The following is a 12,769-nucleotide window of genomic DNA, read 5'->3' as shown; positions in this document are numbered from 1 at the left end:
ATAAACAAGTTCCCCTACTCGTGACGATTGTTTATCATTTTTATCCAACTCTCGTTAGTTAATTTTCTAATTTTGAAAAGACACTCGCTAAAGCTCGTGTCTTTTCAAAATTAGAAAATTAACTAACTCGAGTTGGATAAAAATGATAAACAATCTCCACTCGTTGGGGAACCTCTATATATTGTCACATTGCTGAAATAAATCGTAGAGGAGAGGGCTTCTATTAATCATTCATAATTTGTGCCAAATCCTCTTGCTTGTTTTAAAGAAGCAACAAAATATGTTTAAACAATATGATTGCACATTTTAGGTTTTGTATCAGATGTGTATTGGTCTACAACAGATTATGTGTTATTACATTTGAAATCGAATTGCACTCGGCGACAGTGATAGAACATCATCATATTGCAAGCTCGTGTAATTTCAACCAATCAGTTTTGTGGGATGGATGTCCGCCAAGTTTCGTATGCGTTTTGCATGATACTGTGGTGAGTATTATGGAATAAAATGCAACTTAAATGGCATAGGATACCTTGAGCTTTCTGTACTCTGCGTTTGATACCGAATTGTAATTAAACAGTTAATGCACTTTGTTTCGATCGATGTGATGATTTATGGAACTCGGATAGCCAATATCAACCTCGGTCGATATTGGTCATCTTCTCTCCATAAACCATTCTATATAGATGGGAACAAAGTGTTACAATTGTATAAATATTTACTAATGAACACAAAGAAATAGTTTTTCAATTGCTCTATATTTTAGAACGAATTTTACTTAAATTCTATTTCAAATGTATTATTGCGTGAACACTGGGATATATGCAAACAAGGATTACTTTACATGCAGATTTTTAGATTTAGAAAATTGATATGTTAGTTATTTAGAGGTTTGACTCGCGCACCTGAAGACGACATACTACACATTAAGCGATCACATCTATCTAATGAGAATTGTGAGATCACGCTGAGCTATATAAAACCATTGATTAAGATATCTAATTTCCATTACCATGTAATTATATAAAATGCTTAGTGGGATTTTTTAAATCCTACTTCTCACTAAAAGCATAAAATGACGTGTACGATTCCTTACCAGCATCGCCACAGGTAAAACACGTGTAAATCCATTGGAGGCTTTATTGGAGAGATGTCCTGATTGTGACATAACAATGTGGGTTATGTATTTTAGGCTTTGAGCAGACAGTGTGATATCTGTGGCATAATTATGTGGGTTATACATAGTCTTATACATGTAATATAAGACTTCGAAGGTTCATATCGTGTTTTTTTACGCTGATTATCGGATATTTTCATATTTTCAACAAGAACATTTTTTTTTTTTTTTTTTTAAATTACCAATTATACCACTATTGAAGGTTCGGTAATTCATTATTAAAGATATTTTTCACAACAGAATTATATGGCCAAAAATCAATCTTATACATATGTACCATAATTTATGATAAATATATTGATATTGTTGGTGTTTGTGTGATTTCGAAGATAAGTCGGCATAATTTTTTCCGCAATTGTTGTAAAATAAGTAAAATTTGAACAATTGATCATATAATAATTGTGACTTTCCCCCCCCCCCCCCTTAATGACTTCCTGTCCGCTATTTTCTAAGTACCTGGTGGCTCTCTGGAACATCCGACGTGGTAACAGCGACAATACCAACAAGAGGCCCATGGGCCTTAACGGTCATCTGACAAACACTTACACTTACAGCAGGGACACACACCCCAATCCAGCATTATTACCATAAATTATTTATCGCAGCCAGTTATGTTTTAGATCAAATTTGGTTTTTATCCATTTAGCTTGTCCAGGAAGAGCAGCATCATAAAGCAAAATTTTAGCCAAGTTCCCATTTTTGGGGCATGCCCCTCTGTCCCAATGGGTCAGACAAGACTCATTTATATCAATTAGGATTGCCTTTCCCCAATGATGTTTCATACTAAATATGGTTGTAATCAATTCAGGCATTAAGGAGGAATTGCATTTTTAAGAAATGTTTAACCTAAGCTCTCCTTTTGCCCCATCTTTTTTTCCCCAGGGGTCAAACCTGTCTCATTAAAAAATATGATTGCCGTCACCTTATGTTTCACATCAAATTTGGTTGTAATCCACCAAAAGGTTAGGGAGGATTAGGATTTAACAGCAAATATTCACCAAAGTTCCCCTTTTGGGGCCCTGCCCCTCAGGCCCCAGGGGTCACACTAGCCTCGTTTATATAAAATATGACCACCCTTCCCAAAGGATGTTTCACACCATATTTCGTATTAATCCACCCAAGGGTTAGAGAGAAGTAGGATTTATAGCAAAAATTCACCAAAGTTCCCCTTTTGGGGCCCCGCCCCTCTGGCCCTAGGGGTCAAACCAGCCTCATTTATATAAAATATGATTGTCCTCCTCCAATGATGTTTCACACCAAATTTGGTAATAATTCACTATGGGTGTTAGGAGGAGTAGGATTTTATAGCAAAATTTCATCAAAGTTCCCCTTTTGGGGCCCTGCCCCTCTGGCCCCAGGGGCCACACCAGCCTCATTTATATAAAATATGACCACCCTCCACCAATGATGTTTCACACAATATCTGGTTGAAATCCACCAAAGGGTTAAGGACGAGTAGGATTTTATAGCAAAATTTCATCAAAGTTCCCTTTTTTGGGCCCGTCACTCTGGCCCCAGGGCTCACACCAGCCTCATTTATATAAAATATGACCACCCTCCCCCAATGATGTTTCACAACATATCTGGTTGAAATCTACTAAAGGGTTAAGGAGGAGTAGGATTTTATAGCAAAATTTCATCAAAGTTCCCCATTTGGGGCCCCACCCCTCAGGCCCCAGGGGTCACACTAGCCTCATTTATATAAAATATGACCGCCCTCCCCAAATGATGTTTCACAACATATCTGGTTGAAATCCACTAAAGGGTTAAGGAGGAGTAGGATTTTATAGCAAAATTTCATCAAAGTTCCCCATTTGGGGCCCCCGCCCCTCAGGCCCTAGTGGTCACACCAGCCTCATTTATATAAAATATGACCGCCCTCCCCAAATGATGTTTCACAACATATCTGGTTGAAATCCACTAAAGGGTTAAGGAGGAGTAGGATTTTATAGCAAAATTTCATCAAAGTTCCCCCTTTGGGGCCCCGCCCCTCAGGCCCCAGGGGTCACACCAACTTCATTTATATAAAATATGACCGCCCTCCCCCAATGATGTTTCACACCAAATTTAGTTGTAATCCACCCAAGGGTAAAGGAGGAGTAGGATTTTATAGCAATATTCACCTAAGTTCCCTTTTTGGGGCCCCGCCCTTCTGACCCCAGGGGTCAGACCAGCCTCATTTATATAAAATATGATTGCCCTCCCCCAATGATGCTTCAAACCAAATTTGGAAGTAATCCACGCAAGCGTTAAGGAGGAGTAGCGTTTTGAAAGAAAAAGTTTACGGACGGCGCACGGCGCACGGCGGACGGCGGACGACGACGGACGAAGCACGATGACTATAGGTCATCCTGACCCTTTGGGTCAGATGACCTAAAAACGTGTATATATTCATACATTTGTATATATATATATCGGTATAAAAAAACCGCCTATAGCAAAAGACAAACCCAGAGTACTAGCCTTACCTGTGTACAAAGTTGAGTGAGATCATCATTGTTTGCAAACAGTATTTTTTCTATTTACATTGTATTTCTTAGGAAACAGAGAACGAACAATACAAAAATAACGTTATACCATTTATTCGAGTTCTTAAAGTTGTATATATACAAAGCATACAATAGTAGAGAGACTACAACCATGGTTCCCTAGTCAGTACAAATTGTCATACAAGATCATTGCACTATATGCTTTAAAACTAGATTTTTAACAAAAATATAGAAAATAAAAACACACAGAAACACTTGTAAACACAACACCAAACACTGATTTGTAATTTGTAATGGAACGTTTAACTGAATAATTATATATGTGTCCTTGGTCGTAACAGTGAGAGTTGCTATAGCGATATGGGCAATATATTATTCTTATTCCGGTGATAAAAAATAACAACGTGAGAAAAATAACTTACAGCATATATCAATAGGTTTCTAAGATAAACAGATTATTGGAAATGCTGAACACGTGTTTTCAAAGGGTATATTTAATACATATATAAAAGCGCAGAATCATGTTCACATATGTGCTGACGAATTTTGAATTCAGTAAATGGATACAATATGAACACTGTAACAAAAGCGATAGACTAAAATTTTATTGCACTTTAGCATATGTGGTATTTTCCGATAAGATATTTCCACCTTGATATACACGCACACATATGTATATATAAATAGACTGATTTGGAAGTAAGCATAAATTATATTTTATGATTATTTCAAAGTAGTAGCGAAAAATGTGCTAAATTGACACTGGTGTAGATGTCACCATGTCAGAAAAGAAACTTTGATACGAACTGTTTCAAAAATGAACTAGATAAACACTTGGAAAATGATGACTTATCATCCAATTTCAGAGCAGATATATGTGAACTTTTAAAGATGTGGTTACATTGAACTTTTAATTAGAATCCAGTATCATGTTTGAGTATGGTGAAGAGGATAATGTAATCTGTACCAGGAAGCTCTTATTAAATGGCATTAAATGTTTGTTGATAACACTGACTTCACAAATGACCACTGACATCCACAAATCTAGACAGAGTGCAAATCTGTTAAAAGTAACTGACTTTGCACACCGCGTTAATCAATGCGACAAAAGAAAATTATTTTCACTGAAATTAATAAAAAAACATTATTGGCAAATGTATCAGAAATGCTGGCACAATTCATTTACACATGCATCATTTAGGCTAGCACTACCAAGTCATATTCCCCAATATCAGACAAAAGGTTGACAATGTTGGACAGGTGTAGAAAAACAATTGTAAATACAATCTATTTCCTTAGTGTTCAAACACTTTGATGTAAGAAACATCAAAAGTATAAATCAACATTGTCCTGAAATCAGGCTAGGATAGATAAAACAGAAGAGATATCGCACTCCATTGTTCATACACGGTTAAGTCTTTGTGAACAGCCAATGACATTATTAAGAGAAAATACAAAACCTTTTACTGGAGTTTCACTATACACCTTATTGTTATCTACAGTACAACATAATCTGTAAAGTCTATTGTAGAAATGTTTACATGACATGGTTGTCTACAGACATACGGGGCCGTGTACTGTAGAAATGTCTACACAACATGGTTGTCTACAGACATACGGGGCCGTGTACTGTAGAAATGTCTACACAACATGGTTATCTACAGACATACGGGGCTGTGTACTGTAGAAATGTCTACACAACATGGTTATCTACAGACATACGGGGCTGTGTACTGTAGAAATGTCTACACAACATTGTTGTCTACAGACATACGGGCCGTGTACTGTAGAAATGTCTACACAACATGGTTATCTACAGCCATACGGGGCCGTGTACTGTAGAAATGTCTACACAACATGGTTATCTACAGACATACGGGGCTGTGTACTGTAGAAATGTCTACACAACATTGTTGTCTACAGACATACGGGCCGTGTACTGTAGAAATGTCTACACAACATGGTTATCTACAGCCATACGGGGCCGTGTACTGTAGAAATGTCTACACAACATGGTTATCTACAGACATACGGGGCCGTGTACTGTAGAAATGTTTACATGACATGGTTATCTACAGACATACGGGGCCGTGTACTGTAGAAATGTTTACATGACATGGTTATCTACAGACATACGGGGCCGTGTACTGTAGAAATGTCTACACAACATGATTGTCTACAGACACACGGGGCCGTGCACTGTAGAAATGTCTATACAACATGATTGTCTACAGACATACGGGGCCGTATACTGTAGAAATGTCTACACAACATGATTGTCTACAGCCATACGGGCCGTGTACTGTAGAAATGTCTACACAACATAATTGTCTACAGACATACGGGGCCGTGTACTGTAGAAATGCCTATACAACATGGTTATCTACAGACATACGGGGCGTGTACTGTAGAAATGTTTACACAACATGGTTATCTACAGCCATACGGGGCCGTGTACTGTAGAAATGTCTACACAACATGGTTATCTACAGACATACGGGGCCGTGTACTGTAGAAATGTCTACACAACATGGTTATCTACAGACATACAAGGCCGTGTACTGTAGAAATGTCTACACAACATGGTTGTCTACAGACATACGGGGCCGTGTACTGTAGAAATGTCTACACAACATGGTTATCAACAGACATACAGGGCCGTGTACTGTAGAAATGTCTACACACCATGGTTATCTACAGCCATACGGGCCGTGTACTGTAGAAATGTCTACACAACATAATTGTCTAGACATACTGGGCCGTTTACTGTAGAAATTATGTTGTTTTTAGACGTACCATGTACAGTGCAATTAACACATCCAGCAGCTGTCAGTCATGCATAAACATCACTAGCAATATATCACACACATCAAATTCATAATACAGATTCAGAAAGATATTGGTAAATATATATCAAAGTAACAATCTGGTCCGGTTTGTCCTTGTTAGATTGGTCACAAATGCAAATTGGAACCAAATTTAGCATTTCACAAATAATGAAACACTTTTTGGCTGCAACAAAGAAATTTGACATGGAGTAAATATATTATGACCAATTCCATTGTGGTAGGTTTTACACACCAGCCATACAGATTATTCATTCTTTCCCCAATATTAATATAGGAAGTATATCTCAAAATAATACTTGACAGCTGGGAGTTTATGATATTAAGTCATTCAGAATTTTCATCTGAGATAATGCTTTAACATGTAAAAGGAAAACTTTGTCATTGAAAATTTAACGTAAAAGAAAAACATAATTGGGAATTAATTTTTTACGAAAAAGGAAAACAATTCATGGAGAGTTAATTTCAATGTAAAAGAAAAATTCATTTAGAAGTTTCATATTCAATTTGGTAACGTTACTTTTATACATTTTTTTCACATAAAATTAAGTCTATATGTATATATTTTTTAACAATACACATTTAAAACACATATTTATCATACCAATCACTTTGTAACTAAACATACACATACACATTTAAAGACAACTTGACTAAAATATTGGACCCTCTAAAAACAATACTGCAGCTAACTCACAGTATAATTCCTATGACAATACAAGATATAGCTAAAACATTTAAATACTGATCAGATCCCTGTTAATGAGTTCACAATTTTAATACAATGGATCCCGCTTTAGATCATAATTCTATTTCCACCCCCAATTCAAAATTTCAATAACAATAGATGGTAGGACTACAATTCACATCATACTTAAATTTCTGTAAGCTTAAAAATCTAAGCTTTAATTGAAATGCAGCTTTTACATAAACATTTAAAATTTAAATGATACTAGAATTTGGGTGGCAAGTGACGAAAATGAATTTCTTAATTATACCTTTAGTTTTTACGTAAACAGAAAAACAAACACCATTCTACTTAATGCACATATAGTTGCATATAGATCTAAAAGGCCAGTAGCAATTTACTTAAGCGAGGTTTTTTTTCATAATGACTACCATATACAATTAAACTGTAAATACAAGTAGGATTTAATTATTCTTTTAAAAATTGTATACATTTTCCTCCTGTCACATTTATATATGTTCATACTACACTGTAATCAGTCAATCTAAATTAAAACATGGGCATCTATATCAAGCTAGTATATAATATACAAACAACAACTATGTGATATGGTTAACAATAAAATCTAAAGAAGCATGCAACAATGGTCTACAAAATCTATTATAAACAAAAAAGCACCATGATTATGACAGTTCAGCAGTACTGGCTTTCACTGTGTTGTGGGTCATAAGAACATCACACTACAGGACTAAATCATAACTTTACAAATGTATACATACTTCCATATGCTTATAACTTTTCCCCCAACAACCTGACCTTATGTACACTTTGTATTATTATTTATTTCTGGAAATGTTTTAATAACATTGCCTTAAGTTCATGCTGAAGAGTCAAATATAAGCAAAAAAAAATAGAGACTAGCCCGGTTGTTAAAATTCATTATTATCTTTCCTACCATTTTTTAATACCTTTGTTATAGATGATTTACACGGCTATAAAATGTAATGATTTCATTATCATATCCAATCAAACAATATATATTACAAAAAAAAAAGTTGTCCTGACCAATAACCAGAGAACATCGTCAATTCCTAAACTGTGACATCTACATATGAAAGCTAATGCATCTAGATTAATGAAGCCTTGGTTGTAGGTTTTACTGTACATAACTACATGGAAGATTACCAGATTTTCTATACAGGCTTCATCCATCATCATCCCTTTAGTGTGACAATCTATACAACCCACAGAAAAAAACCCGTACAGTCAGCTACATATCTAAGCCTCTATTGCCAGATCTTGTTGTGTATATATTAACAAAGTAAACAGGTAAAATAGAGCACTAACAAACACAGAAACAATATCAACAATTCTAGTATTTTTGTTAAACATTTCATAACCGTGAACAAATACACTACCAATTAAAAGAGGCAAACATCTTAAAATGGATTCCTTGATATAGATTTTTGGCAATTATTGCTCACATGAGAGTTACGTATCGAGTTATGGTTATATTGTATAGAGTTATGTATAGAGTTATGTATCGAGTTATGGTTATATTCACACCTGTATATTTCCTGGCCAAGGAGTTGAGACTAAATTACAATTACATGTATAACAAGAATCAAGAAAGGTTCTTAACTGTCATATACAGATTCAGAAGAGTTCGACTAATTATACTCATCTTTTGCACTCAATATAAAATCTCGATGGTGTGTGTGCTGTTTTATTGAAATTCTGTTCAGTCCTAGAACACTTGTGTGTATGTGCTGACTTGTTTAAAGATCTAAACATCTTTAATTAAGACTTATCCAAGGTATACTTACAAAATTGCACAGCCCTGGCACAGCTAAAACCATATGTTTAATATTCAAAGTACAATTATGCTTGTTTCATAAAAAAAAAATAAAAAAAATTAGCCAGTTTCATTAGCCTTGGCTACATTTATATCAAGAAAAGTCTTAAATTCCTAAGTAATGAAAAATGAGGGGACCCTCAAATGATTTTTTAATCACAAATTCATTATCGTAAAAATAAAGTTAATTTATACAGTTCTCTTGATTTCTTAATAAAATGAATCAATCTTTATTTATATCAAATTCAATTTACATTATCTAGCCTCAGTTTCATCATAATTTCTAGGAAATTCCTTAACTAAAAATCATCCATAGGAAAAAAAGATTGGATTTAAGGAAAAAATCAAAGTTAAAGAAATTTCCTGAAATTCTATCGTGCTTTCTTAAGAAAAACAATTCAGTTAAGGAATCCACCATATTAACGTTCGTTAACTATAGTTAAGGAATGTTGATGAAACATGGGGCCATCCGCAGTTAATACAAAAAAATTAATAGTGACTTGATATTTCATTATGGTGCAAACCTGAGGTCTTCATTTACACACAATAAATATAGCAGACACAACATGGACAAAACAGATATTGAAATGTGTTTCTGACAAAGGTTTTCTCTGTTAAGTATACAGCAGTGCCACATAACATGTACCTGCCTTGATATAAATTAATTTTGACAGCACCAAATACATCTGTACAGGTCTCAACATAAAATACCATAAGAAGACATTCGACCAGAACAGACAAATTTGGGGATGATATTCAAGAGTTGTCTCCCTTCATTCGCTCACTGTACTTTCATTGCAAAGTTGTTGTTTTTCCTGATCTTATATATATCTTGTATCGATTCAACAGATTGGAGATTAACACAACATATAAATCAACTTTATCACAATAGAACTACTTAGACATATTTCCTCTTCCAGCGCTATTTACAGACCTATACAGCCATACACTGTCACAACACCTAGTCTAAACATAATAATGACAATACCTTTTATGTACATCTGGTATGTTACAAAGCTGTGTGGAGGTTTTTTTCTGTTTTTTTTTTTCATGAGTATATTTTACAAGATCTTCTAAAAATCTAGCTTATGCCCTGACAATATCTATATCTTGTACATGATGTTATTTGACAAGTAAAAACCTTAATCAGAGCACTGCTCCCTGCTACAAGCAATAATACTCTGGTGTTGAAATCATGATGCAAAAAAATGAGTTATGTCCACGCTAGGAAAAATGACCTAACTAAGTTACCCCACAACACAGCCTAACAATCACAATACAAGTACACAAGCATTATATAGTCATTGTATTTCTTACAAGCATATCTTGTTCTTTAAGGCAACCTTTTGCAGGTTTTGATCAAATTTACAATTTATATATAGCAGTACATGTACATAGAGGGTATATATACGTATATGTATTCGTAGGGATATATAAAGAGAATTCTGGGTGCTAAATTTCTAAAACATGTCATTGAAACTGTCTAAAAACATCCTTTCCTATATATTTACAGGTATACATGTGTCAGGCCATACATGTGAACTTCAGTCACAATATACAACAATTGTTCTGTCATATTCTTAAACATAACATTGACCAGCCAATTCTAATAAGGAACCTGACAATATAATATTGTGTATATTTAACATTAAAACATTTCAAAAATGTGTATAATATACTTTAGTACTATATAAAATTCTGCTGCATGATAATAAATCTGGCCATGGGAAGAGATAGAATTTTAAAACACAACCTTTTGACCTTTGAAAAAACACATAAATTTACTAAAGAACAATCATATATATGAGATTTCAATACAGAAGTTATTAAGACAAATATTAAGTTATTCACTTAAGTTACAGTGCAGCTGAAACAATTCATCTGAAACACCCTATAATAGATCTATACTGTGTACATGTATCTAAATAAATCAGTACATCAAATGACAGAATACTGACTTCCCATTGGCTACACACAATGGTACTTTGAGGCAATAGTGCCAATCAAATGTGGCGAGAGTTTGTATCTGAATCTATTGTGACGTCACTGTTGTCAATGATGCAGATAAGGAAAATGGCTAACGCTGACAGTCTCTCTAGTGGTGAAATATTAAGATGAATATTGAAATAATCAGAGTAAAAGTGTGATGTACTAAAAAAAGTATTGCTTTCTTTCGAGGACACTATGGTCTGATAGTGTTGTGGTCTGGAGATGGGACAGTACTCTCGGGCAAGGGTATACATACCATTCCATCGAGACAACACTATCAGACCAAAAAGTGTCCTCAAAAGAAGGCAAAATTGTATAAAGAGGAGTCACAAACATCAGTGTACAGGTAATCCAAGTTAGTTATGTTTACAATGTATTGAAGTGTACAAAGTTAACAAGTGCATAACATTGATTTTTCATTCAGGTAAGTCTCCATTTCCCCTGGTCCTACCACCGAATATTACGACATCTGCCTGTCAGATGTCTGCTAATTGGAACCAGAGCTCCCTCGAGGAAACTTGGGCTGTTCAGCTGAGAATCAGTGTTCAATCACAGGTACAGGTCACAGTTCATTTTCCTCAGATTAGTTGCTATATATATTATATAATGTTTATATAGCAGTGTTTAATTACAGGAAAATGGAGTGTGATCAGTGTATACATTGTACATGAATGAACTAGGGGAAATAAATCCTACAGAGACAGGAGCTATGACCAAATCAATGGGATCTATACACCTGGGTAAAAATACCTTGATATTTCCTTTACTTTCCAAAATTTAATATAAACCTCATACTTTTTCTGATATCTTTTGTTTTTGTAATATATCAATTGTAACAAAATTACAAAAATATGTTGAATGATAGAATATATACCCTGATTAAATAATTTAAAATTCAAATACCATAGTTTTTCATAATTGCAATTAAAACTGTAAAATTCCTCACTGATTACTAGAGAATCTCTAATGCGGTGATCCACTCTCTTAATGTAAATGAGCTGCGGAAAATATGTCATACATGCAAAATTTCTATACAGTACTGGACATCTGATGTTTGATGCTTCTGTAAAACCTATAGCTATATATATATGTGTGTGATATTGTTAAGCCTGCACACAACGTCTTTATTGGATATCTGATGTTTGATGTTTCTGCTGCACTCCACTATAATCTAAGACATACTTATAGCATATAAGGGGAACACAATCTAAAATAAATGTTCATTATAAAATCAACAATTATTGCATGACACAAAGAGGTCATAACTCAGCACTATATTATTATACCATTGTTTACTTTACATATCTAGAGAAAGCTTGATCACAGCACATTAACAAGTACTCTTAACAAATCCAGGAATCTACAAAATAATAATGATAATAAAAACTTTAAAATGATACAAACTTAAAAATATCACATTTCATCCCAAGATTTTAAGTGAATGGTATAATGGGTTTTCTTTATTATAATGAATTTCTCAAACTAGTGAGTACGATCAGTCAAAAATATCTAAACAGGCTGAAACTTTATCGAATTATTTTGTAGATTCTTGTTCTGCTTCAATACATGATAATAAGATAAAATTTGTTTTGACAATACCATTTACAATTTTGCAATGTTTTGTTGTAAAAAAATTAAAGAACTATATCGTGATCAGCAAATGAAAATTTGAGGATACTGATTTATATATCATGCTGTAAAATGTGGTTTTATATAGGGTAAAGT

This window comes from Pecten maximus, chromosome 10 (genome assembly GCF_902652985.1).
Source record: "Pecten maximus chromosome 10, xPecMax1.1, whole genome shotgun sequence".
In the NCBI taxonomy this organism is placed as follows: domain Eukaryota; kingdom Metazoa; phylum Mollusca; class Bivalvia; order Pectinida; family Pectinidae; genus Pecten; species Pecten maximus.
Note: the sequence above shows the minus strand (reverse complement) of the source record.